Source organism: Pseudophryne corroboree, chromosome 2 (assembly GCF_028390025.1).
Source record: "Pseudophryne corroboree isolate aPseCor3 chromosome 2, aPseCor3.hap2, whole genome shotgun sequence".
Taxonomy (NCBI): Eukaryota; Metazoa; Chordata; class Amphibia; order Anura; family Myobatrachidae; genus Pseudophryne; species Pseudophryne corroboree.
Window position 1 is genome coordinate 3750325 of NC_086445.1, and position 24534 is coordinate 3774858.

Sequence of the window (24534 nt, forward strand, 5' to 3'; positions counted from 1 at the left end):
CCCCTCTGTAATACATTTCCACAGTATTGTTCGGTGAGGTGGTAAAGCAGTGCCCCCTCTGTAATACATTTCCACAGTGTTGTTCCGTGAGGTGGTAAAGCAGTGCCCACTCTGTAATACATTTGCCACAGTATTGTTCGTTGAGGTGGTAAAGCAGTGCCCCATCTGTAATACATTTGCCCCAGTGTTGTTCAGTGAGGTGGTAAAGCAGCGCCCCCTCTGTAATACATTTGCCCCAGTATTGTTTGGTGAGGTGGTAAAGCAGTGCCCCCTCTGTAATACATTTCCCCAGTATTGTTCGGTGAGGTGGTAAAGCAGTGCCCCCTCTGTAATACATTTGCCCCAGTATTGTTTGGTGAGGTGGTAAAGCAGTGCCCCCTCTGTAATACATTTGCAACAGTATTGTCCGGTGAGGTGGTAAAGCAGTGCCCCCTCTGTATTACATTTGCCACAGTATTGTTTGGTGAGGTGGTAAACCAGTGCCCCCTCTGTAATACATTTGCCCCAGTATTGTCCGGTGAGGTGGTAAAGCAGTGCCCCCTCTGTAATACATTTGCCACAGTATTGTCCGGTGAGGTGGTAAAGCAGTGCCCACTCTGTAATACATTTGCAACAGTATTGTCCGGTGAGGTGGTAAAGCAGTGCCCCCTCTGTAATACATTTGCCACAGTATTGTCCGGTGAGGTGGTAAAGCAGTGCCCCCTCTGTAATACATTTGCCACAGTATTGTCCGGTGAGGTTGTAAAGCAGTGCCCACTCTGTAATACATTTGCCACAGTATTGTCCGGTGAGGTGGTAAAGCAGTGCCCCTTCTGTAATACATTTGCCACAGTATTGTCTGGTGAGGTGGTAAAGCAGTGCCCCCTCTGTAATACATTTGCCACAGTATTGTCCGGTGAGGTGGTAAAGCAGTGCCCCCCCTGTAATACATTTGCCCCAGTATTGTTTGGTGAGGTGGTAAAGCAGTGCCCCCTCTGTAATACATTTGCCACAGTATTGTTCGGTGAGGTGGTAAAGCAGTGCCCCCTCAGTAATACATTTACCCCAGTATTGTTCGGTGAGGTGGTAAAGCAGCGCCCCCTCTGTAATACATTTGTCACAGTATTGTTCGGTGAGGTGGTAAAGCAGTGCCCCCTCTGTAATACATTTGCCCCAGTATTGTCCGGTGAGGTGGTAAAGCAGTGCCCCCTCTGTAATACATTTCCCCAGTATTGTTCGGTGAGGAGGTAAAGCAGTGCCCCCTCTGTAATACATTTTCCCAGTATTGTTCGGTGAGGTGGTAAAGCAGCGCCCCCTCTGTAATACATTTTCCCAGTATTGTTCAGTGAGGTGGTAAAGCAGTGCCCCCTCTGTAATACATTTCCACAGTGTTGTTCCGTGAGGTGGTAAAGCAGTGCCCACTCTGTAATACATTTGCCACAGTATTGTTCGTTGAGGTGGTAAAGCAGTGCCCCATCTGTAATACATTTGCCCCAGTGTTGTTCAGTGAGGTGGTAAAGCAGCGCCCCCTCTGTAATACATTTGCCCCAGTATTGTTTGGTGAGGTGGTAAAGCAGTGCCCCCTCTGTAATACATTTCCCCAGTATTGTTCGGTGAGGTGGTAAAGCAGTGCCCCCTCTGTATAACATTTGCCCCAGCATTGTTCGGTGAGGTGGTAAAGCAGTGCCCCCTCTGTAATACATTTGCCCAAGTATTGTTTGGTGAGGTGGTAAAGCAGTGCCCCCTCTGTAATACATTTGCCACAGTATTGTTCGGTGAGGTGGTAAAGCAGTGCCCCCTCTGTAATACATTTGCCCCAGTATTGTTCGGTGAGGTGGTAAAGCAGCACCCCCTCTGTAATACATTTGCCACAGTATTGTTCAGTGAGGTGGTAAAGCAGTGCCCCCTCTGTAATACATTTGCCCCAGTATTGTCCGGTGAGGTGGTAAAGCAGTGCCCCCTCTGTAATACATTTCCCCAGTATTGTTCGGTGAGTGGTAAAGCAGCGCCCCCTCTGTAATACATTTGCCCCAGTATTGTCCGGTGAGGTGGTAAAGCAGTGCCCCATCTGTAATACATTTCCCCAGTATTGTTCGGTGAGGTGGTAAAGCAGCGCCCCCTCTGTAATACATTTGCCACAGTATTGTTCGGTGAGGTGGTAAAGCAGTGCCCCCTCTGTAATACATTTGCCCCAGTATTGTTTGGTGAGGTGGTAAAGCAGTGCCCCCTCTGTAATACATTTGCCCCAGTATTGTTTGGTGAGGTGGAAAAGCAGTGCCCCCTCTGTAATACATTTGCCCCAGCATTGTTCGGTGAGGTGGTAAAGCAGTGCCCCCTCTGTAATACATTTCCCCAGTATTGTTCGGTGAGGTGGTAAAGCAGTGCCCCCTCTGTATTACATTTGCCACAGTATTGTTTGGTGAGGTGGTAAACCAGTGCCCCCTCTGTAATACATTTGCCCCAGTATTGTCCGGTGAGGTGGTAAAGCAGTGCCCCCTCTGTAATACATTTGCCACAGTATTGTCCGGTGAGGTGGTAAAGCAGTGCCCACTCTGTAATACATTTGCAACAGTATTGTCCGGTGAGGTGGTAAAGCAGTGCCCCCTCTGTAATACATTTGCCACAGTATTGTCCGGTGAGGTGGTAAAGCAGTGCCCCCTCTGTAATACATTTGCCACAGTATTGTCCGGTGAGGTGGTAAAGCAGTGCCCCCTCTGTAATACATTTGCCACAGTATTGTCCGGTGAGGTGGTAAAGCAGTGCCCCCTCTGTAATACATTTCCCCAGTATTGTTCGGTGAGGTGGTAAAGCAGTGGCCCTCTGTAATACATTTCCCCAGTATTGTTTGGTGAGGTGGTAAAGCAGCGCCCCCTCTGTAATACATTTCCCCAGTATTGTTCGGTGAGGTGGTAAAGCAGTGCCCCCTCTGTAATACATTTCCACAGTATTGTTCGGTGAGGTGGTAAAGCAGTGCCCCCTCTGTAATACATTTCCACAGTGTTGTTCAGTGAGGTGGTAAAGCAGTGCCCCCTCTGTAATACATTTGCCCCAGTATTGTTTGGTGAGGTGGTAAAGCAGTGGCCCTCTGTAATACATTTCCCCAGTATTGTTTGGTGAGGTGGTAAAGCAGCGCCCCCTCTGTAATACATTTCCCCAGTATTGTTCGGTGAGGTGGTAAAGCAGTGCCCCCTCTGTAATACATTTCCACAGTATTGTTCGGTGAGGTGGTAAAGCAGTGCCCCCTCTGTAATACATTTCCACAGTGTTGTTCAGTGAGGTGGTAAAGCAGTGCCCCCTCTGTAATACATTTGCCCCAGTATTGTTTGGTGAGGTGGTAAAGCAGTGCCCCCTCTGTAATACATTTGCCCCAGTATTGTCCGGTGAGGTGGTAAAGCAGTGCCCCCTCTGTAATACATTTGCCACAGTATTGTTCGGTGAGGTGGTAAAGCAGTGCCCCATCTGTATAACATTTGCCCCAGCATTGTTCGGTGAGGTGGTAAAGCAGTGCCCCCTCTGTAATACATTTCCCCAGTATTGTTCGGTGAGGTGGTAAAGCAGTGCCCCCTCTGTAATACATTTTCCAAAGTATTGTTTGGTGAGGTGGTAAAGCAGTGCCCACTCTGTAATACATTTGCCACAGTATTGTCCGGTGAGGTGGTAAAGCAGTGCCCCTTCTGTAATACATTTGCCACAGTATTGTCTGGTGAGGTGGTAAAGCAGTGCCCCCTCTGTAATACATTTGCCACAGTATTGTCCGGTGAGGTGGTAAAGCAGTGCCCCCTCTGTAATACATTTGCCCCAGTATTGTTTGGTGAGGTGGTAAAGCAGTGCCCCCTCTGTAATACATTTGCCACAGTATTGTCCGGTGAGGAGGTAAAGCAGTGCCCCCCCTGTAATACATTTGCCCCAGTATTGTTTGGTGAGGTGGTAAAGCAGTGCCCCCTCTGTAATACATTTGCCCCAGTATTGTTTGGTGAGGTGGTAAAGCAGTGCCCCCTCTGTAATACATTTGCCACAGTATTGTTCGGTGAGGTGGTAAAGCAGTGCCCCCTCTGTAATACATTTACCCCAGTATTGTTCGGTGAGGTGGTAAAGCAGCGCCCCCTCTGTAATACATTTGTCACAGTATTGTTCGGTGAGGTGGTAAAGCAGTGCCCCCTCTGTAATACATTTGCCCCAGTATTGTCCGGTGAGGTGGTAAAGCAGTGCCCCCTCTGTAATACATTTCCCCAGTATTGTTCGGTGAGGTGGTAAAGCAGTACCCCCTCTGTAATACATTTTCCCAGTATTGTTCGGTGAGGTGGTAAAGCAGCGCCCCCTCTGTAATACATTTCCCCAGTATTGTTCAGTGAGGTGGTAAAGCAGTGCCCCCTCTGTAATACATTTCCACAGTATTGTTCGGTGAGGTGGTAAAGCAGTGCCCCCTCTGTAATACATTTCCACAGTGTTGTTCCGTGAGGTGGTAAAGCAGTGCCCACTCTGTAATACATTTGCCACAGTATTGTTCGTTGAGGTGGTAAAGCAGTGCCCCATCTGTAATACATTTGCCCCAGTGTTGTTCAGTGAGGTGGTAAAGCAGCGCCCCCTCTGTAATACATTTGCCCCAGTATTGTTTGGTGAGGTGGTAAAGCAGTGCCCCCTCTGTAATACATTTCCCCAGTATTGTTCGGTGAGGTGGTAAAGCAGTGCCCCCTCTGTATAACATTTGCCCCAGCATTGTTCGGTGAGGTGGTAAAGCAGTGCCCCCTCTGTAATACATTTGCCCCAGTATTGTTCGGTGAGGTGGTAAAGCAGTGCCCCTTCTATAATACATTTGCCCCAGTAAATGTTCGGTGAGGTGGTAAAGCAGTGCCCCCTCTGTATAACATTTGCCCCAGCATTGTTCGGTGGTAAAGCAGTGCCCCCTCTGTAATACATTTGCCCCAGTATTGTTCGGTGAGGTGGTAAAGCAGTGCCCCCTCTGTAATACATGTCCCCCAGTATTGTTCAGTGAGGTGGTAAAGCAGTGCCCCCTCTGTAATACATTTGCCCCAGTATTGTTTGGTGAGGTGGTAAAGCAGTGCCCCCTGTGTAATACATTTGCCACAGTATTGTCCGGTGAGGTGGTAAAGCAGTGCCCCCTCTGTAATACATTTCCCCAGTATTGTTCGGTGAGGTGGTAAAGCAGTGCCCCCTCTGTAATACATTTTCCCAGTATTGTTCGGTGAGGTGGTAAAGCAGCGCCCCCTCTGTAATACATTTCCCCAGTATTGTTCGGTGAGGTGGTAAAGCAGTGCCCCCTCTGTAATACATTTCCACAGTATTGTTCGGTGAGGTGGTAAAGCAGTGCCCCCTCTGTAATACATTTCCACAGTGTTGTTCCGTGAGGTGGTAAAGCAGTGCCCACTCTGTAATACATTTGCCACAGTATTGTTCGTTGAGGTGGTAAAGCAGTGCCCCATCTGTAATACATTTGCCCCAGTGTTGTTCAGTGAGGTGGTAAAGCAGCGCCCCCTCTGTAATACATTTGCCCCAGTATTGTTTGGTGAGGTGGTAAAGCAGTGCCCCCTCTGTAATACATTTCCCCAGTATTGTTCGGTGAGGTGGTAAAGCAGTGCCCCCTCTGTAATACATTTGCCCCAGTATTGTTTGGTGAGGTGGTAAAGCAGTGCCCCCTCTGTAATACATTTGCCACAGTATTGTCCGGTGAGGTGGTAAAGCAGTGCCCACTCTGTAATACATTTGCAACAGTATTGTCCGGTGAGGTGGTAAAGCAGTGCCCCCTCTGTAATACATTTGCCACAGTATTGTCCGGTGAGGTGGTAAAGCAGTGCCCCCTCTGTAATACATTTGCCACAGTATTGTCCGGTGAGGTGGTAAAGCAGTGCCCCCTCTGTAATACATTTGCCACAGTATTGTCCGGTGAGGTGGTAAAGCAGTGCCCCCTCTGTAATACATTTGCCCCAGTATTGTTTGGTGAGGTGGTAAAGCAGTGCCCCCTCTGTAATACATTTGCCCCAGTATTGTTTGGTGAGGTGGAAAAGCAGTGCCCCCTCTGTAATACATTTGCCCCAGCATTGTTCGGTGAGGTGGTAAAGCAGTGCCCCCTCTGTAATACATTTCCCCAGTATTGTTCGGTGAGGTGGTAAAGCAGTGCCCCCTCTGTATTACATTTGCCACAGTATTGTTTGGTGAGGTGGTAAACCAGTGCCCCCTCTGTAATACATTTGCCCCAGTATTGTCCGGTGAGGTGGTAAAGCAGTGCCCCCTCTGTAATACATTTGCCACAGTATTGTCCGGTGAGGTGGTAAAGCAGTGCCCACTCTGTAATACATTTGCAACAGTATTGTCCGGTGAGGTGGTAAAGCAGTGCCCCCTCTGTAATACATTTGCCACAGTATTGTCCGGTGAGGTGGTAAAGCAGTGCCCCCTCTGTAATACATTTGCCACAGTATTGTCCGGTGAGGTGGTAAAGCAGTGCCCCCTCTGTAATACATTTGCCACAGTATTGTCCGGTGAGGTGGTAAAGCAGTGCCCCCTCTGTAATACATTTCCCCAGTATTGTTCGGTGAGGTGGTAAAGCAGTGGCCCTCTGTAATACATTTCCCCAGTATTGTTTGGTGAGGTGGTAAAGCAGCGCCCCCTCTGTAATACATTTCCCCAGTATTGTTCGGTGAGGTGGTAAAGCAGTGCCCCCTCTGTAATACATTTCCACAGTATTGTTCGGTGAGGTGGTAAAGCAGTGCCCCCTCTGTAATACATTTCCACAGTGTTGTTCAGTGAGGTGGTAAAGCAGTGCCCCCTCTGTAATACATTTGCCCCAGTATTGTTTGGTGAGGTGGTAAAGCAGTGGCCCTCTGTAATACATTTCCCCAGTATTGTTTGGTGAGGTGGTAAAGCAGCGCCCCCTCTGTAATACATTTCCCCAGTATTGTTCGGTGAGGTGGTAAAGCAGTGCCCCCTCTGTAATACATTTCCACAGTATTGTTCGGTGAGGTGGTAAAGCAGTGCCCCCTCTGTAATACATTTCCACAGTGTTGTTCAGTGAGGTGGTAAAGCAGTGCCCCCTCTGTAATACATTTGCCCCAGTATTGTTTGGTGAGGTGGTAAAGCAGTGCCCCCTCTGTAATACATTTGCCCCAGTATTGTCCGGTGAGGTGGTAAAGCAGTGCCCCCTCTGTAATACATTTGCCACAGTATTGTTCGGTGAGGTGGTAAAGCAGTGCCCCATCTGTATAACATTTGCCCCAGCATTGTTCGGTGAGGTGGTAAAGCAGTGCCCCCTCTGTAATACATTTCCCCAGTATTGTTCGGTGAGGTGGTAAAGCAGTGCCCCCTCTGTAATACATTTTCCAAAGTATTGTTTGGTGAGGTGGTAAAGCAGTGCCCACTCTGTAATACATTTGCCACAGTATTGTCCGGTGAGGTGGTAAAGCAGTGCCCCTTCTGTAATACATTTGCCACAGTATTGTCTGGTGAGGTGGTAAAGCAGTGCCCCCTCTGTAATACATTTGCCACAGTATTGTCCGGTGAGGTGGTAAAGCAGTGCCCCCTCTGTAATACATTTGCCCCAGTATTGTTTGGTGAGGTGGTAAAGCAGTGCCCCCTCTGTAATACATTTGCCACAGTATTGTCCGGTGAGGAGGTAAAGCAGTGCCCCCCCTGTAATACATTTGCCCCAGTATTGTTTGGTGAGGTGGTAAAGCAGTGCCCCCTCTGTAATACATTTGCCCCAGTATTGTTTGGTGAGGTGGTAAAGCAGTGCCCCCTCTGTAATACATTTGCCACAGTATTGTTCGGTGAGGTGGTAAAGCAGTGCCCCCTCTGTAATACATTTACCCCAGTATTGTTCGGTGAGGTGGTAAAGCAGCGCCCCCTCTGTAATACATTTGTCACAGTATTGTTCGGTGAGGTGGTAAAGCAGTGCCCCCTCTGTAATACATTTGCCCCAGTATTGTCCGGTGAGGTGGTAAAGCAGTGCCCCCTCTGTAATACATTTCCCCAGTATTGTTCGGTGAGGTGGTAAAGCAGTGCCCCCTCTGTAATACATTTTCCCAGTATTGTTCGGTGAGGTGGTAAAGCAGCGCCCCCTCTGTAATACATTTCCCCAGTATTGTTCAGTGAGGTGGTAAAGCAGTGCCCCCTCTGTAATACATTTCCACAGTATTGTTCGGTGAGGTGGTAAAGCAGTGCCCCCTCTGTAATACATTTCCACAGTGTTGTTCCGTGAGGTGGTAAAGCAGTGCCCACTCTGTAATACATTTGCCACAGTATTGTTCGTTGAGGTGGTAAAGCAGTGCCCCATCTGTAATACATTTGCCCCAGTGTTGTTCAGTGAGGTGGTAAAGCAGCGCCCCCTCTGTAATACATTTGCCCCAGTATTGTTTGGTGAGGTGGTAAAGCAGTGCCCCCTCTGTAATACATTTCCCCAGTATTGTTCGGTGAGGTGGTAAAGCAGTGCCCCCTCTGTATAACATTTGCCCCAGCATTGTTCGGTGAGGTGGTAAAGCAGTGCCCCCTCTGTAATACATTTGCCCCAGTATTGTTCGGTGAGGTGGTAAAGCAGTGCCCCTTCTATAATACATTTGCCCCAGTAAATGTTCGGTGAGGTGGTAAAGCAGTGCCCCCTCTGTATAACATTTGCCCCAGCATTGTTCGGTGGTAAAGCAGTGCCCCCTCTGTAATACATTTGCCCCAGTATTGTTCGGTGAGGTGGTAAAGCAGTGCCCCCTCTGTAATACATGTCCCCCAGTATTGTTCAGTGAGGTGGTAAAGCAGTGCCCCCTCTGTAATACATTTGCCCCAGTATTGTTTGGTGAGGTGGTAAAGCAGTGCCCCCTGTGTAATACATTTGCCACAGTATTGTCCGGTGAGGTGGTAAAGCAGTGCCCCCTCTGTAATACATTTCCCCAGTATTGTTCGGTGAGGTGGTAAAGCAGTGCCCCCTCTGTAATACATTTTCCCAGTATTGTTCGGTGAGGTGGTAAAGCAGCGCCCCCTCTGTAATACATTTCCCCAGTATTGTTCGGTGAGGTGGTAAAGCAGTGCCCCCTCTGTAATACATTTCCACAGTATTGTTCGGTGAGGTGGTAAAGCAGTGCCCCCTCTGTAATACATTTCCACAGTGTTGTTCCGTGAGGTGGTAAAGCAGTGCCCACTCTGTAATACATTTGCCACAGTATTGTTCGTTGAGGTGGTAAAGCAGTGCCCCATCTGTAATACATTTGCCCCAGTGTTGTTCAGTGAGGTGGTAAAGCAGCGCCCCCTCTGTAATACATTTGCCCCAGTATTGTTTGGTGAGGTGGTAAAGCAGTGCCCCCTCTGTAATACATTTCCCCAGTATTGTTCGGTGAGGTGGTAAAGCAGTGCCCCCTCTGTAATACATTTGCCCCAGTATTGTTTGGTGAGGTGGTAAAGCAGTGCCCCCTCTGTAATACATTTGCAACAGTATTGTCCGGTGAGGTGGTAAAGCAGTGCCCCCTCTGTATTACATTTGCCACAGTATTGTTTGGTGAGGTGGTAAACCAGTGCCCCCTCTGTAATACATTTGCCCCAGTATTGTCCGGTGAGGTGGTAAAGCAGTGCCCCCTCTGTAATACATTTGCCACAGTATTGTCCGGTGAGGTGGTAAAGCAGTGCCCACTCTGTAATACATTTGCAACAGTATTGTCCGGTGAGGTGGTAAAGCAGTGCCCCCTCTGTAATACATTTGCCACAGTATTGTCCGGTGAGGTGGTAAAGCAGTGCCCCCTCTGTAATACATTTGCCACAGTATTGTCCGGTGAGGTTGTAAAGCAGTGCCCACTCTGTAATACATTTGCCACAGTATTGTCCGGTGAGGTGGTAAAGCAGTGCCCCTTCTGTAATACATTTGCCACAGTATTGTCTGGTGAGGTGGTAAAGCAGTGCCCCCTCTGTAATACATTTGCCACAGTATTGTCCGGTGAGGTGGTAAAGCAGTGCCCCCTCTGTAATACATTTGCCCCAGTATTGTTTGGTGAGGTGGTAAAGCAGTGCCCCCTCTGTAATACATTTGCCACAGTATTGTCCGGTGAGGAGGTAAAGCAGTGCCCCCCCTGTAATACATTTGCCCCAGTATTGTTTGGTGAGGTGGTAAAGCAGTGCCCCCTCTGTAATACATTTGCCCCAGTATTGTTTGGTGAGGTGGTAAAGCAGTGCCCCCTCTGTAATACATTTGCCACAGTATTGTTCGGTGAGGTGGTAAAGCAGTGCCCCCTCTGTAATACATTTACCCCAGTATTGTTCGGTGAGGTGGTAAAGCAGCGCCCCCTCTGTAATACATTTGTCACAGTATTGTTCGGTGAGGTGGTAAAGCAGTGCCCCCTCTGTAATACATTTGCCCCAGTATTGTCCGGTGAGGTGGTAAAGCAGTGCCCCCTCTGTAATACATTTCCCCAGTATTGTTCGGTGAGGTGGTAAAGCAGTGCCCCCTCTGTAATACATTTTCCCAGTATTGTTCGGTGAGGTGGTAAAGCAGCGCCCCCTCTGTAATACATTTCCCCAGTATTGTTCAGTGAGGTGGTAAAGCAGTGCCCCCTCTGTAATACATTTCCACAGTATTGTTCGGTGAGGTGGTAAAGCAGTGCCCCCTCTGTAATACATTTCCACAGTGTTGTTCCGTGAGGTGGTAAAGCAGTGCCCACTCTGTAATACATTTGCCACAGTATTGTTCGTTGAGGTGGTAAAGCAGTGCCCCATCTGTAATACATTTGCCCCAGTGTTGTTCAGTGAGGTGGTAAAGCAGCGCCCCCTCTGTAATACATTTGCCCCAGTATTGTTTGGTGAGGTGGTAAAGCAGTGCCCCCTCTGTAATACATTTCCCCAGTATTGTTCGGTGAGGTGGTAAAGCAGTGCCCCCTCTGTATAACATTTGCCCCAGCATTGTTCGGTGAGGTGGTAAAGCAGTGCCCCCTCTGTAATACATTTGCCCCAGTATTGTTCGGTGAGGTGGTAAAGCAGTGCCCCTTCTATAATACATTTGCCCCAGTAAATGTTCGGTGAGGTGGTAAAGCAGTGCCCCCTCTGTATAACATTTGCCCCAGCATTGTTCGGTGGTAAAGCAGTGCCCCCTCTGTAATACATTTGCCCCAGTATTGTTCGGTGAGGTGGTAAAGCAGTGCCCCCTCTGTAATACATGTCCCCCAGTATTGTTCAGTGAGGTGGTAAAGCAGTGCCCCCTCTGTAATACATTTGCCCCAGTATTGTTTGGTGAGGTGGTAAAGCAGTGCCCCCTGTGTAATACATTTGCCACAGTATTGTCCGGTGAGGTGGTAAAGCAGTGCCCCCTCTGTAATACATTTCCCCAGTATTGTTCGGTGAGGTGGTAAAGCAGTGCCCCCTCTGTAATACATTTTCCCAGTATTGTTCGGTGAGGTGGTAAAGCAGCGCCCCCTCTGTAATACATTTCCCCAGTATTGTTCGGTGAGGTGGTAAAGCAGTGCCCCCTCTGTAATACATTTCCACAGTATTGTTCGCTGAGGTGGTAAAGCAGTGCCCCCTCTGTAATACATTTCCACAGTGTTGTTCCGTGAGGTGGTAAAGCAGTGCCCACTCTGTAATACATTTGCCACAGTATTGTTCGTTGAGGTGGTAAAGCAGTGCCCCATCTGTAATACATTTGCCCCAGTGTTGTTCAGTGAGGTGGTAAAGCAGCGCCCCCTCTGTAATACATTTGCCCCAGTATTGTTTGGTGAGGTGGTAAAGCAGTGCCCCCTCTGTAATACATTTCCCCAGTATTGTTCGGTGAGGTGGTAAAGCAGTACCCCCTCTGTAATACATTTGCCCCAGTATTGTTTGGTCAGGTGGTAAAGCAGTGCCCCCTCTGTAATACATTTGCCACAGTATTGTCCGGTGAGGTGGTAAAGCAGTGCCCCCTCTGTAATACATTTGCCCCAGTATTGTTTGGTGAGGTGGTAAAGCAGTGCCCCCTCTGTAATACATTTGCCACAGTATTGTTCGGTGAGGTGGTAAAGCAGTGCCCCCTCTGTAATACATTTGCCCCAGTATTGTTCGGTGAGGTGGTAAAGCAGCGCCCCCTCTGTAATACATTTGCCACAGTATTGTTCGGTCAGGTGGTAAAGCAGTGCCCCCTCTGTAATACATTTGCCCCAGTATTGTCCGGTGAGGTGGTAAAGCAGTGCCCCCTCTGTAATACATTTCCCCAGTATTGTTCGGTGAGGTGGTAAAGCAGTGCCTCCTCTGTAATACATTTTCCCAGTATTGTTCGTTGAGGTGGTAAAGCAGCGCCCCATCTGTAATACATTTCCCCAGTATTGTTCGGTGAGGTGGTAAAGCAGTGCCCCCTCTGTAATACATTTCCACAGTATTGTTCGGTGAGGTGGTAAAGCAGTGCCCCCTCTGTAATACATTTCCACAGTGTTGTTCAGTGAGGTGGTAAAGCAGTGCCCACTCTGTAATACATTTGCCACAGTATTGTTCGTTGAGGTGGTAAAGCAGTGCCCCTTCTGTAATACATTTGCCACAGTATTGTCTGGTGAGGTGGTAAAGCAGTGCCCCCTCTGTAATACATTTGCCACAGCATTGTCCGGTGAGGTGGTAAAGCAGTGCCCCCTCTGTAATACATTTGCCCCAGTATTGTTTGGTGAGGTGGTAAAGCAGTGCCCCCTCTGTAATACATTTGCCACAGTATTGTCCGGTGAGGAGGTAAAGCAGTGCCCCCCCCTGTAATACATTTGCCCCAGTATTGTTTGGCGAGGTGGTAAAGCAGTGCCCCCTCTGTAATACATTTGCCACAGTATTGTTCGGTGAGGTGGTAAAGCAGTGCCCCCTCTGTAATACATTTACCCCAGTATTGTTCGGTGAGGTGGTAAAGCAGCGCCCCCTCTGTAATACATTTGCCACAGTATTGTTCGGTGAGGTGGTAAAGCAGTGCCCCCTCTGTAATACATTTGCCCCAGTATTGTCCGGTGAGGTGGTAAAGCAGTGCCCCCTCTGTAATACATTTCCCCAGTATTGTTCGGTGAGGTGGTAAAGCAGTGCCCCCTCTGTAATACATTTTCCCAGTATTGTTCGGTGAGGTGGTAAAGCAGCGCCCCCTCTGTAATACATTTCCCCAGTATTGTTCGGTGAGGTGGTAAAGCAGTGCCCCCTCTGTAATACATTTCCACAGTATTGTTCGGTGAGGTGGTAAAGCAGTGCCCCCTCTGTAATACATTTCCACAGTGTTGTTCCGTGAGGTGGTAAAGCAGTGCCCACTCTGTAATACATTTGCCACAGTATTGTCCGGTGAGGTGGTAAAGCAGTGCCCCCTCTGTAATACATTTGCCCCAGTATTGTTTGGTGAGGTGGTAAAGCAGTGCCCCCTCTGTAATACATTTGCCACAGTATTGTTCGGTGAGGTGGTAAAGCAGTGCCCCCTCTGTAATACATTTGCCCCAGTATTGTTCGGTGAGGTGGTAAAGCAGTGCCCCATCTGTAATACATTTGCCCCAGTGTTGTTCAGTGAGGTGGTAAAGCAGCGCCCCCTCTGTAATACATTTGCCCCAGTATTGTTTGGTGAGGTGGTAAAGCAGTGCCCCCTCTGTAATACATTTCCCCAGTATTGTTCGGTGAGGTGGTAAAGCAGTGCCCCCTCTGTAATACATTTGCCCCAGTATTGTTTGGTGAGGTGGTAAAGCAGTGCCCCCTCTGTAATACATTTGCCACAGTATTGTCCGGTGAGGTGGTAAAGCAGTGCCCCCTCTGTAATACATTTGCCCCAGTATTGTTTGGTGAGGTGGTAAAGCAGTGCCCCCTCTGTAATACATTTGCCACAGTATTGTTCGGTGAGGTGGTAAAGCAGTGCCCCCTCTGTAATACATTTGCCCCAGTATTGTTCGGTGAGGTGGTAAAGCAGCGCCCCCTCTGTAATACATTTGCCACAGTATTGTTCGGTCAGGTGGTAAAGCAGTGCCCCCTCTGTAATACATTTGCCCCAGTATTGTCCGGTGAGGTGGTAAAGCAGTGCCCCCTCTGTAATACATTTCCCCAGTATTGTTCGGTGAGGTGGTAAAGCAGTGCCCCCTCTGTAATACATTTTCCCAGTATTGTTCGTTGAGGTGGTAAAGCAGCGCCCCATCTGTAATACATTTCCCCAGTATTGTTCGGTGAGGTGGTAAAGCAGTGCCCCCTCTGTAATACATTTCCACAGTATTGTTCGGTGAGGTGGTAAAGCAGTGCCCCCTCTGTAATACATTTCCACAGTGTTGTTCAGTGAGGTGGTAAAGCAGTGCCCACTCTGTAATACATTTGCCACAGTATTGTTCGTTGAGGTGGTAAAGCAGTGCCCCTTCTGTAATACATTTGCCACAGTATTGTCTGGTGAGGTGGTAAAGCAGTGCCCCCTCTGTAATACATTTGCCACAGTATTGTCCGGTGAGGTGGTAAAGCAGTGCCCCCTCTGTAATACATTTGCCCCAGTATTGTTTGGTGAGGTGGTAAAGCAGTGCCCCCTCTGTAATACATTTGCCACAGTATTGTCCGGTGAGGAGGTAAAGCAGTGCCCCCCCTGTAATACATTTGCCCCAGTATTGTTTGGCGAGGTGGTAAAGCAGTGCCCCCTCTGTAATACATTTGCCCCAGTATTGTTTGGTGAGGTGGTAAAGCAGTGCCCCCTCTGTAATACATTTGCCACAGTATTGTTCGGTGAGGTGGTAAAGCAGTGCCCCCTCTGTAATACATTTACCCCAGTATTGTTCGGTGAGGTGGTAAAGCAGCGCCCCCTCTGTAATACATTTGCCACAGTATTGTTCGGTGAGGTGGTAAAGCAGTGCCCCCTCTGTAATACATTTGCCCCAGTATTGTCCGGTGAGGTGGTAAAGCAGTGCCCCCTCTGTAATACATTTCCCCAGTATTGTTCGGTGAGGTGGTAAAGCAGTGCCCCCTCTGTAATACATTTTCCCAGTATTGTTCGGTGAGGTGGTAAAGCAGCGTCCCCTCTGTAATACATTTCCCCAGTATTGTTCGGTGAGGTGGTAAAGCAGTGCCCCCTCTGTAATACATTTCCACAGTATTGTTCGGTGAGGTGGTAAAGCAGTGCCCCCTCTGTAATACATTTGCCACAGTATTGTCCGGTGAGGTGGTAAAGCAGTGCCCCCTCTGTAATATATTTCCACAGTATTGTTCGGTGAGGTGGTAAAGCAGTGCCCCCTCTGTAATACATTTGCCACAGTATTGTCCGGTTAGGTGGTAAAGCAGTGCCCCCTCTGTAATACATTTGCCCCAGTATTGTTCGGTGAGGTGGTAAAGCAGCGCCCCCTCTGTAATACATTTGCCACAGTATTGTTCGGTCAGGTGGTAAAGCAGTGCCCCCTCTGTAATACATTTGCCCCAGTATTGTCCGGTGAGGTGGTAAAGCAGTGCCCCCTCTGTAATACATTTCCCCAGTATTGTTCGGTGAGGTGGTAAAGCAGTGCCCCCTCTGTAATACATTTTCCCAGTATTGTTCGTTGAGGTGGTAAAGCAGCGCCCCATCTATAATACATTTCCCCAGTATTGTTCGGTGAGGTGGTAAAGCAGTGCCCCCTCTGTAATACATTTCCACAGTATTGTTCGGTGAGGTGGTAAAGCAGTGCCCCCTCTGTAATACATTTTCACAGTGTTGTTCAGTGAGGTGGTAAAGCAGTGCCCACTCTGTAATACATTTGCCACAGTATTGTCCGGTGAGGAGGTAAAGCAGTGCCCCCCCTGTAATACATTTGCCCCAGTATTGTTTGGCGAGGTGGTAAAGCAGTGCCCCCTCTGTAATACATTTGCCCCAGTATTGTTTGGTGAGGTGGTAAAGCAGTGCCCCCTCTGTAATACATTTGCCACAGTATTGTTCGGTGAGGTGGTAAAGCAGTGCCCCCTCTGTAATACATTTGCCCCAGTATTGTCCGGTGAGGTGGTAAAGCAGTGCCCCCTCTGTAATACATTTCCCCAGTATTGTTCGGTGAGGTGGTAAAGCAGTGCCCCCTCTGTAATACATTTTCCCAGTATTGTTCGGTGAGGTGGTAAAGCAGCGCCCCCTCTGTAATACATTTCCCCAGTATTGTTCGGTGAGGTGGTAAAGCAGTGCCCCCTCTGTAATACATTTCCACAGTATTGTTTGGTGAGGTGGTAAAGCAGTGCCCCCTCTGTAATACATTTGCCACAGTATTGTCCGGTGAGGTGGTAAAGCAGTGCCCCTTCTGTAATACATTTGCCACAGTATTGTCTGGTGAGGTGGTAAAGCAGTGCCCCCTCTGTAATACATTTGCCACAGTATTGTCCGGTGAGGTGGTAAAGCAGTGCCCCCTCTGTAATACATTTGCCCCAGTATTGTTTGGTGAGGTGGTAAAGCAGTGCCCCCTCTGTAATACATTTGCCACAGTATTGTCCGGTGAGGAGGTAAAGCAGTGCCCCCCCTGTAATACATTTGCCCCAGTATTGTTTGGTGAGGTGGTAAAGCAGTGCCCCCTCTGTAATACATTTGCCCCAGTATTGTTTGGTGAGGTGGTAAAGCAGTGCCCCCTCTGTAATACATTTGCCACAGTATTGTTCGGTGAGGTGGTAAAGCAGTGCCCCCTCTGTAATACATTTACCCCAGTATTATTCGGTGAGGTGGTAAAGCAGCGCCCCCTCTGTAATACATTTGTCACAGTATTGTTCGGTGAGGTGGTAAAGCAGTGCCCCCTCTGTAATACATTTGCCCCAGTATTGTCCGGTGAGGTGGTAAAGCAGTGCCCCCTCTGTAATACATTTCCCCTGTATTGTTCGGTGAGGTGGTAAAGCAGTGCCCCCTCTGTAATACATTTTCCCAGTATTGTTCGGTGAGGTGGTAAAGCAGCGCCCCCTCTGTAATACATTTCCCCAGTATTGTTCAGTGAGGTGGTAAAGCAGTGCCCCCTCTGTAATACATTTCCACAGTATTGTTCGGTGAGGTGGTAAAGCAGTGCCCCCTCTGTAATACATTTCCACAGTGTTGTTCCGTGAGGTGGTAAAGCAGTGCCCACTCTGTAATACATTTGCCACAGTATTGTTCGTTGAGGTGGTAAAGCAGTGCCCCATCTGTAATACATTTGCCCCAGTGTTGTTCAGTGAGGTGGTAAAGCAGCGCCCCCTCTGTAATACATTTGCCCCAGTATTGTTTGGTGAGGTGGTAAAGCAGTGCCCCCTCTGTAATACATTTCCCCAGTATTGTTCGGTGAGGTGGTAAAGCAGTGCCCCCTCTGTATAACATTTGCCCCAGCATTGTTCGGTGAGGTGGTAAAGCAGTGCCCCCTCTGTAATACATTTGCCCCAGTATTGTTCGGTGAGGTGGTAAAGCAGTGCCCCTTCTATAATACATTTGCCCCAGTAAATGTTCGGTGAGGTGGTAAAGCAGTGCCCCCTCTGTATAACATTTGCCCCAGCATTGTTCGGTGGTAAAGCAGTGCCCCCTCTGTAATACATTTGCCCCAGTATTGTTCGGTGAGGTGGTAAAGCAGTGCCCCCTCTGTAATACATTTCCCCCAGTATTGTTCAGTGAGGTGGTAAAGCAGTGCCCCCTCTGTAATACATTTGCCCCAGTATTGTTTGGTGAGGTGGTAAAGCAGTGCCCCCTCTGTAATACATTTGCCACAGTATTGTCCGGTGAGGTGGTAAAGCAGTGCCCCCTCTGTAATACATTTGCCCCAGTATTGTTTGGTGAGGTGGTAAAGCAGTGCCCCCTCTGTAATACATTTGCCACAGTATTGTTCGGTGAGGTGGTAAAGCAGTGCCCCCTCTGTAATACATTTGCCCCAGTATTGTCCGGTGAGGTGGTAAAGCAGTGCCCCCTCTGTAATACATTTCCCCAGTATTGTTCGGTGAGGTGGTAAAGCAGTGCCCCCTCTGTAATACATTTTCCCAGTATTGTTCGGTGAGGTGGTAAAGCAGCGCCCCCTCTGTAATACATTTCCCCAGTATTGTTCGGTGAGGTGGTAAAGCAGTGCCCCCTCTGTAATACATTTCCACAGTATTGTTCGGTGAGGTGGTAAAGCAGTGCCCCCTCTGTAATACATTTCCACAGTGTTGTTCCGTGAGGTGGTAAAGCAGTGCCCACTCTGTAATACATTTGCCACAGTATTGTTCGTTGAGGTGGTAAAGCAGTGCCCCATCTGTAATACATTTGCCCCAGTGTTGTTCAGTGAGGTGGTAAAGCAGCGCCCCCTCTGTAATACATTTGCCCCAGTATTGTTTGATGAGGTGGTAAAGCAGTGCCCCCTCTGTAATACATTTCCCCAGTATTGTTCGGTGAGGTGGTAAAGCAGTGCCCCCTCTGTAATACATTTGCCCCAGTATTGTTTGGTGAGGTGGTAAAGCACTGCCCCCTCTGTAATACATTTGCCACAGTATTGTCCGGTGAGGTGGTAAAGCAGTGCCCCCTCTGTAATACATTTGCCCCAGTATTGTTTGGTGAGGTGGTAAAGCAGTGCCCCCTCTGTAATACATTTGCCACAGTATTGTTCGGTGAGGTGGTAAAGCAGTGCCCCCTCTGTAATACATTTGCCCCAGTATTGTTCGGTGAGGTGGTAAAGCAGCGCCCCCTCTGTAATACATTTGCCACAGTATTGTTCGGTCAGGTGGTAAAGCAGTGCCCCCTCTGTAATACATTTGCCCCAGTATTGTCCGGTGAGGTGGTAAAGCAGTGCCCCCTCTGTAATACATTTCCCCAGTATTGTTCGGTGAGGTGGTAAAGCAGTGCCCCCTCTGTAATACATTTTCCCAGTATTGTTCGTTGAGGTGGTAAAGCAGCGCCCCATCTGTAATACATTTCCCCAGTATTGTTCGGTGAGGTGGTAAAGCAGTGCCCCCTCTGTAATACATTTCCACAGTATTGTTCGGTGAGGTGGTAAAGCAGTGCCCCCTCTGTAATACATTTCCACAGTGTTGTTCAGTGAGGTGGTAAAGCAGTGCCCACTCTGTAATACATTTGCCACAGTATTGTTCGGTGAGGTGGTAAAGCAGTGCCCCCTCTGTAATACATTTGCCCCAGTATTGTCCGGTGAGGTGGTAAAGCAGTGCCCCCTCTGTAATACATTTCCCCAGTATTGTTCGGTGAGGTGGTAAAGCAGTGCCCCCTCAGTAATACATTTTCCCAGTATTGTTCGGTGAGGTGGTAAAGCAGCGCCCCCTCTGTAATACATTTCCCCAGTATTGTTCGGTGAGGTGGTAAAGCAGTGCCCCATCTGTAATACATTTCCACAGTATTGTTTGGTGAGGTGGTAAAGCAGTGCCCCCTCTGTAATACATTTGCCACAGTATTGTCCGGTGAGGTGGTAAAGCAGTGCCCCTTCTGTAATACATTTGCCACAGTATTGTCTGGTGAGGTGGTAAAGCAGTGCCCCCTCTGTAATACATTTGCCACAGTATTGTCCGGTGAGGTGGTAAAGCAGTGCCCCCTCTGTAATACATTTGCCCCAGTATTGTTTGGTGAGGTGGTAAAGCAGTGCCCCCTCTGTAATACATTTGCCACAGTATTGTCCGGTGAGGAGGTAAAGCAGTGCCCCCCCTGTAATACATTTGCCCCAGTATTGTTTGGTGAGGTGGTAAAGCAGTGCCCCCTCTGTAATACATTTGCCCCAGTATTGTTTGGTGAGGTGGTAAAGCAGTGCCCCCTCTGTAATACATTTGCCACAGTATTGTTCGGTGAGGTGGTAAAGCAGTGCCCCCTCTGTAATACATTTACCCCAGTATTGTTCGGTGAGGTGGTAAAGCAGCGCCCCCTCTGTAATACATTTGTCACAGTATTGTTCGGTGAGGTGGTAAAGCAGTGCCCCCTCTGTAATACATTTGCCCCAGTATTGTCCGGTGAGGTGGTAAAGCAGTGCCCCCTCTGTAATACATTTCCCCTGTATTGTTCGGTGAGGTGGTAAAGCAGTGCCCCCTCTGTAATACATTTGCCCCAGTATTGTCCGGTGAGGTGGTAAAGCAGTGCCCCCTCTGTAATACATTTCCCCAGTATTGTTCGGTGAGGTGGTAAAGCAGTGCCCCCTCTGTAATACATTTTCCCAGTATTGTTCGGTGAGGTGGTAAAGCAGCGCCCCCTCTGTAATACATTTCCCCAGTATTGTTCAGTGAGGTGGTAAAGCAGTGCCCCCTCTGTAATACATTTCCACAGCATTGTTCGGTGAGGTGGTAAAGCAGTGCCCCCTCTGTAAATCATTTCCACAGTGTTGTTCCGTGAGGTGGTAAAGCAGTGCCCACTCTGTAATACATTTGCCACAGTATTGTTCGTTGAGGTGGTAAAGCAGTGCCCCATCTGTAATACATTTGCCCCAGTGTTGTTCAGTGAGGTGGTAAAGCAGCGCCCCCTCTGTAATACATTTGCCCCAGTATTGTTTGGTGAGGTGGTAAAGCAGTGCCCCCTCTGTAATACATTTCCCCAGTATTGTTCGGTGAGGTGGTAAAGCAGTGCCCCCTCTGTATAACATTTGCCCCAGCATTGTTCGGTGAGGTGGTAAAGCAGTGCCCCCTCTGTAATACATTTGCCCCAGTATTGTTCGGTGAGGTGGTAAAGCAGTGCCCCTTCTATAATACATTTGCCCCAGTAAATGTTCGGTGAGGTGGTAAAGCAGTGCACCCTCTGTATAACATTTGCCCCAGCATTGTTCGGTGGTAAAGCAGTGCCCCCTCTGTAATACATTTGCCCCAGTATTGTTCGGTGAGGTGGTAAAGCAGTGCCCCCTCTGTAATACATTTCCCCCAGTATTGTTCAGTGAGGTGGTAAAGCAGTGCCCCCTCTGTAATACATTTGCCCCAGTATTGTTTGGTGAGGTGGTAAAGCAGTGCCCCCTCTGTAATACATTTGCCACAGTATTGTCCGGTGAGGTGGTAAAGCAGTGCCCCCTCTGTAATACATTTGCCCCAGTATTGTTTGGTGAGGTGGTAAAGCAGTGCCCCCTCTGTAATACATTTGCCACAGTATTGTTTGGTGAGGTGGTAAAGCAGTGCCCCCTCTGTAATACATTTGCCACAGTATTGTTCGGTGAGGTGGTAAAGCAGTGCCCCCTCTGTAATACATTTTCCCAGTATTGTTCGGTGAGGTGGTAAAGCAGCGCCCCCTCTGTAATACATTTCCCCAGTATTGTTCGGTGAGGTGGTAAAGCAGTGCCCCCTCTGTAATACATTTCCACAGTATTGTTCGGTGAGGTGGTAAAGCAGTGCCCCCTCTGTAATACATTTCCACAGTGTTGTTCCGTGAGGTGGTAAAGCAGTGCCCACTCTGTAATACATTTGCCACATTATTGTTCGTTGAGGTGGTAAAGCAGTGCCCCATCTGTAATACATTTGCCCCAGTGTTGTTCAGTGAGGTGGTAAAGCAGCGCCCCCTCTGTAATACATTTGCCCCAGTATTGTTTGGTGAGGTGGTAAAGCAGTGCCCCCTCTGTAATACATTTCCCAAGTATTGTTCGGTGAGGTGGTAAAGCAGTGCCCCCTCTGTAATACATTTGCCCCAGTATTGTTTGGTGAGGTGGTAAAGCAGTGCCCCCTCTGTAATACATTTGCCACAGTATTGTCCGGTGAGGTGGTAAAGCAGTGCCCCCTCTGTAATACATTTGCCCCAGTATTGTTTGGTGAGGTGGTAAAGCAGTGCCCCCTCTGTAATACATTTGCCACAGTATTGTTCGGTGAGGTGGTAAAGCAGTGCCCCCTCTGTAATACATTTGCCCCAGTATTGTTCGGTGAGGTGGTAAAGCAGCGCCCCCTCTGTAATACATTTGCCACAGTATTGTTCGGTCAGGTGGTAAAGCAGTGCCCCCTCTGTAATACATTTGCCCCAGTATTGTCCGGTGAGGTGGTAAAGCAGTGCCCCCTCTGTAATACATTTCCCCAGTATTGTTCGGTGAGGTGGTAAAGCAGTGCCCCCTCTGTAATACATTTTCCCAGTATTGTTCGTTGAGGTGGTAAAGCAGCGCCCCATCTGTAATACATTTCCCCAGTATTGTTCGGTGAGGTGGTAAAGCAGTGCCCCCTCTGTAATACATTTCCACAGTATTGTTCGGTGAGGTGGTAAAGCAGTGCCCCCTCTGTAATACATTTCCACAGTGTTGTTCAGTGAGGTGGTAAAGCAGTGCCCACTCTGTAATACATTTGCCACAGTATTGTTCGTTGAGGTGGTAAAGCAGTGCCCCTTCTGTAATACATTTGCCACAGTATTGTCTGGTGAGGTGGTAAAGCAGTGCCCCCTCTGTAATACATTTGCCACAGTATTGTCCGGTGAGGTGGTAAAGCAGTGCCCCCTCTGTAATACATTTGCCCCAGTATTGTTTGGTGAGGTGGTAAAGCAGTGCCCCCTCTGTAATACATTTGCCACAGTATTGTCCGGTGAGGAGGTAAAGCAGTGCCCCCCCTGTAATACATTTGCCCCAGTATTGTTTGGCGAGGTGGTAAAGCAGTGCCCCCTCTGTAATACATTTGCCCCAGTATTGTTTGGTGAGGTGGTAAAGCAGTGCCCCCTCTGTAATACATTTGCCACAGTATTGTTCGGTGAGGTGGTAAAGCAGTGCCCCCTCTGTAATACATTTACCCCAGTATTGTTCGGTGAGGTGGTAAAGCAGCGCCCCCTCTGTAATACATTTGCCACAGTATTGTTCGGTGAGGTGGTAAAGCAGTGCCCCCTCTGTAATACATTTGCCCCAGTATTGTCCGGTGAGGTGGTAAAGCAGTGCCCCCTCTGTGATACATTTCCCCAGTATTGTTCGGTGAGGTGGTAAAGCAGTGCCCCCTCTGTAATACATTTTCCCAGTATTGTTCGGTGAGGTGGTAAAGCAGCGCCCCCTCTGTAATACATTTCCCCAGTATTGTTCGGTGAGGTGGTAAAGCAGTGCCCCCTCTGTAATACATTTCCACAGTATTGTTCGGTGAGGTGGTAAAGCAGTGCCCCCTCTGTAATACATTTCCACAGTGTTGTTCCGTGAGGTGGTAAAGCAGTGCCCACTCTGTAATACATTTGCCACAGTATTGTTCGTTGAGGTGGTAAAGCAGTGCCCCATCTGTAATACATTTGCCCCAGTGTTGTTCAGTGAGGTGGTAAAGCAGCGCCCCCTCTGTAATACATTTGCCCCAGTATTGTTTGGTGAGGTGGTAAAGCAGTGCCCCCTCTGTAATACATTTCCCCAGTATTGTTCGGTGAGGTGGTAAAGCAGTGCCCCCTCTGTATAACATTTGCCCCAGCATTGTTCGGTGAGGTGGTAAAGCAGTGCCCCCTCTGTAATACATTTGCCCCAGTATTGTTCGGTGAGGTGGTAAAGCAGTGCCCCTTCTATAATACATTTGCCCCAGTAATGTTCGGTGAGGTGGTAAAGCAGTGCCCCCTCTGTATAACATTTGCCCCAGCATTGTTCGGTAGTAAAGCAGTGCCCCCTCTGTAATACATTTGCCCCAGTATTGTTCGGTGAGGTGGTAAAGCAGTGCCCCCTCTGTAATACATTTCCCCCAGTATTGTTCAGTTAGGTAGTAAAGCAGTGCCCCCTCTGTAATACATTTGCCCCAGTATTGTTTGGTGAGGTGGTAAAGCAGTGCCCCCTCTGTAATACATTTGCCCCAGTATTGTTTGGTGAGGTGGTAAAGCAGTGCCCCCTCTGTAATACATTTGCCACAGTATTGTTCGGTGAGGTGGTAAAGCAGTGCCCCCTCTGAAAATACATTTACCCCAGTATTGTTCGGTGAGGTGGTAAAGCAGCGCCCCCTCTGTAATACATTTGCCACAGTATTGTTCGGTGAGGTGGTAAAGCAGTGCCCCTTCTATAATACATTTGCCCCAGTAATGTTCGGTGAGGTGGTAAAGCAGTGCCCCCTCTGTATAACATTTGCCCCAGCATTGTTCGGTGGTAAAGCAGTGCCCCCTCTGTAATACATTTGCCCCAGTATTGTTCGGTGAGGTGGTAAAGCAGTGCCCCCTCTGTAATACATTTCCCCCAGTATTGTTCAGTGAGGTGGTAAAGCAGTGCCCCCTCTGTAATACATTTGCCCCAGTATTGTTTGGTGAGGTGGTAAAGCAGTGCCCCCTCTGTAATACATTTGCCACAGTATTGTCCGGTGAGGTGGTAAAGCAGTGCCCCCTCTGTAATACATTTGCCCCAGTATTGTTTGGTGAGGTGGTAAAGCAGTGCCCCCTCTGTAATACATTTGCCCCAGTATTGTTTGGTGAGGTGGTAAAGCAGTGCCCCCTCTGTAATACATTTGCCCAAGTATTGTTCGGTGAGGTGGTAAAGCAGCGCCCCCTCTGTAATACATTTGCCACAGTATTGTTCGGTCAGGTGGTAAAGCAGTGCCCCCTCTGTAATACATTTGCCCCAGTATTGTCCGGTGAGGTGGTAAAGCAGTGCCCCCTCTGTAATACATTTCCCCAGTATTGTTCGGTGAGGTGGTAAAGCAGTGCCCCCTCTGTAATACATTTTCTCAGTATTGTTCGGTGAGGTGGTAAAGCAACGCCCCATCTGTAATACATTTCCCCAGTATTGTTCGGTGAGGTGGTAAAGCAGTGCCCCCTCTGTAATACATTTCCACAGTATTGTTCGGTGAGGTGGTAAAGCAGTGCCCCCTCTGTAATACATTTCCACAGTGTTGTTCAGT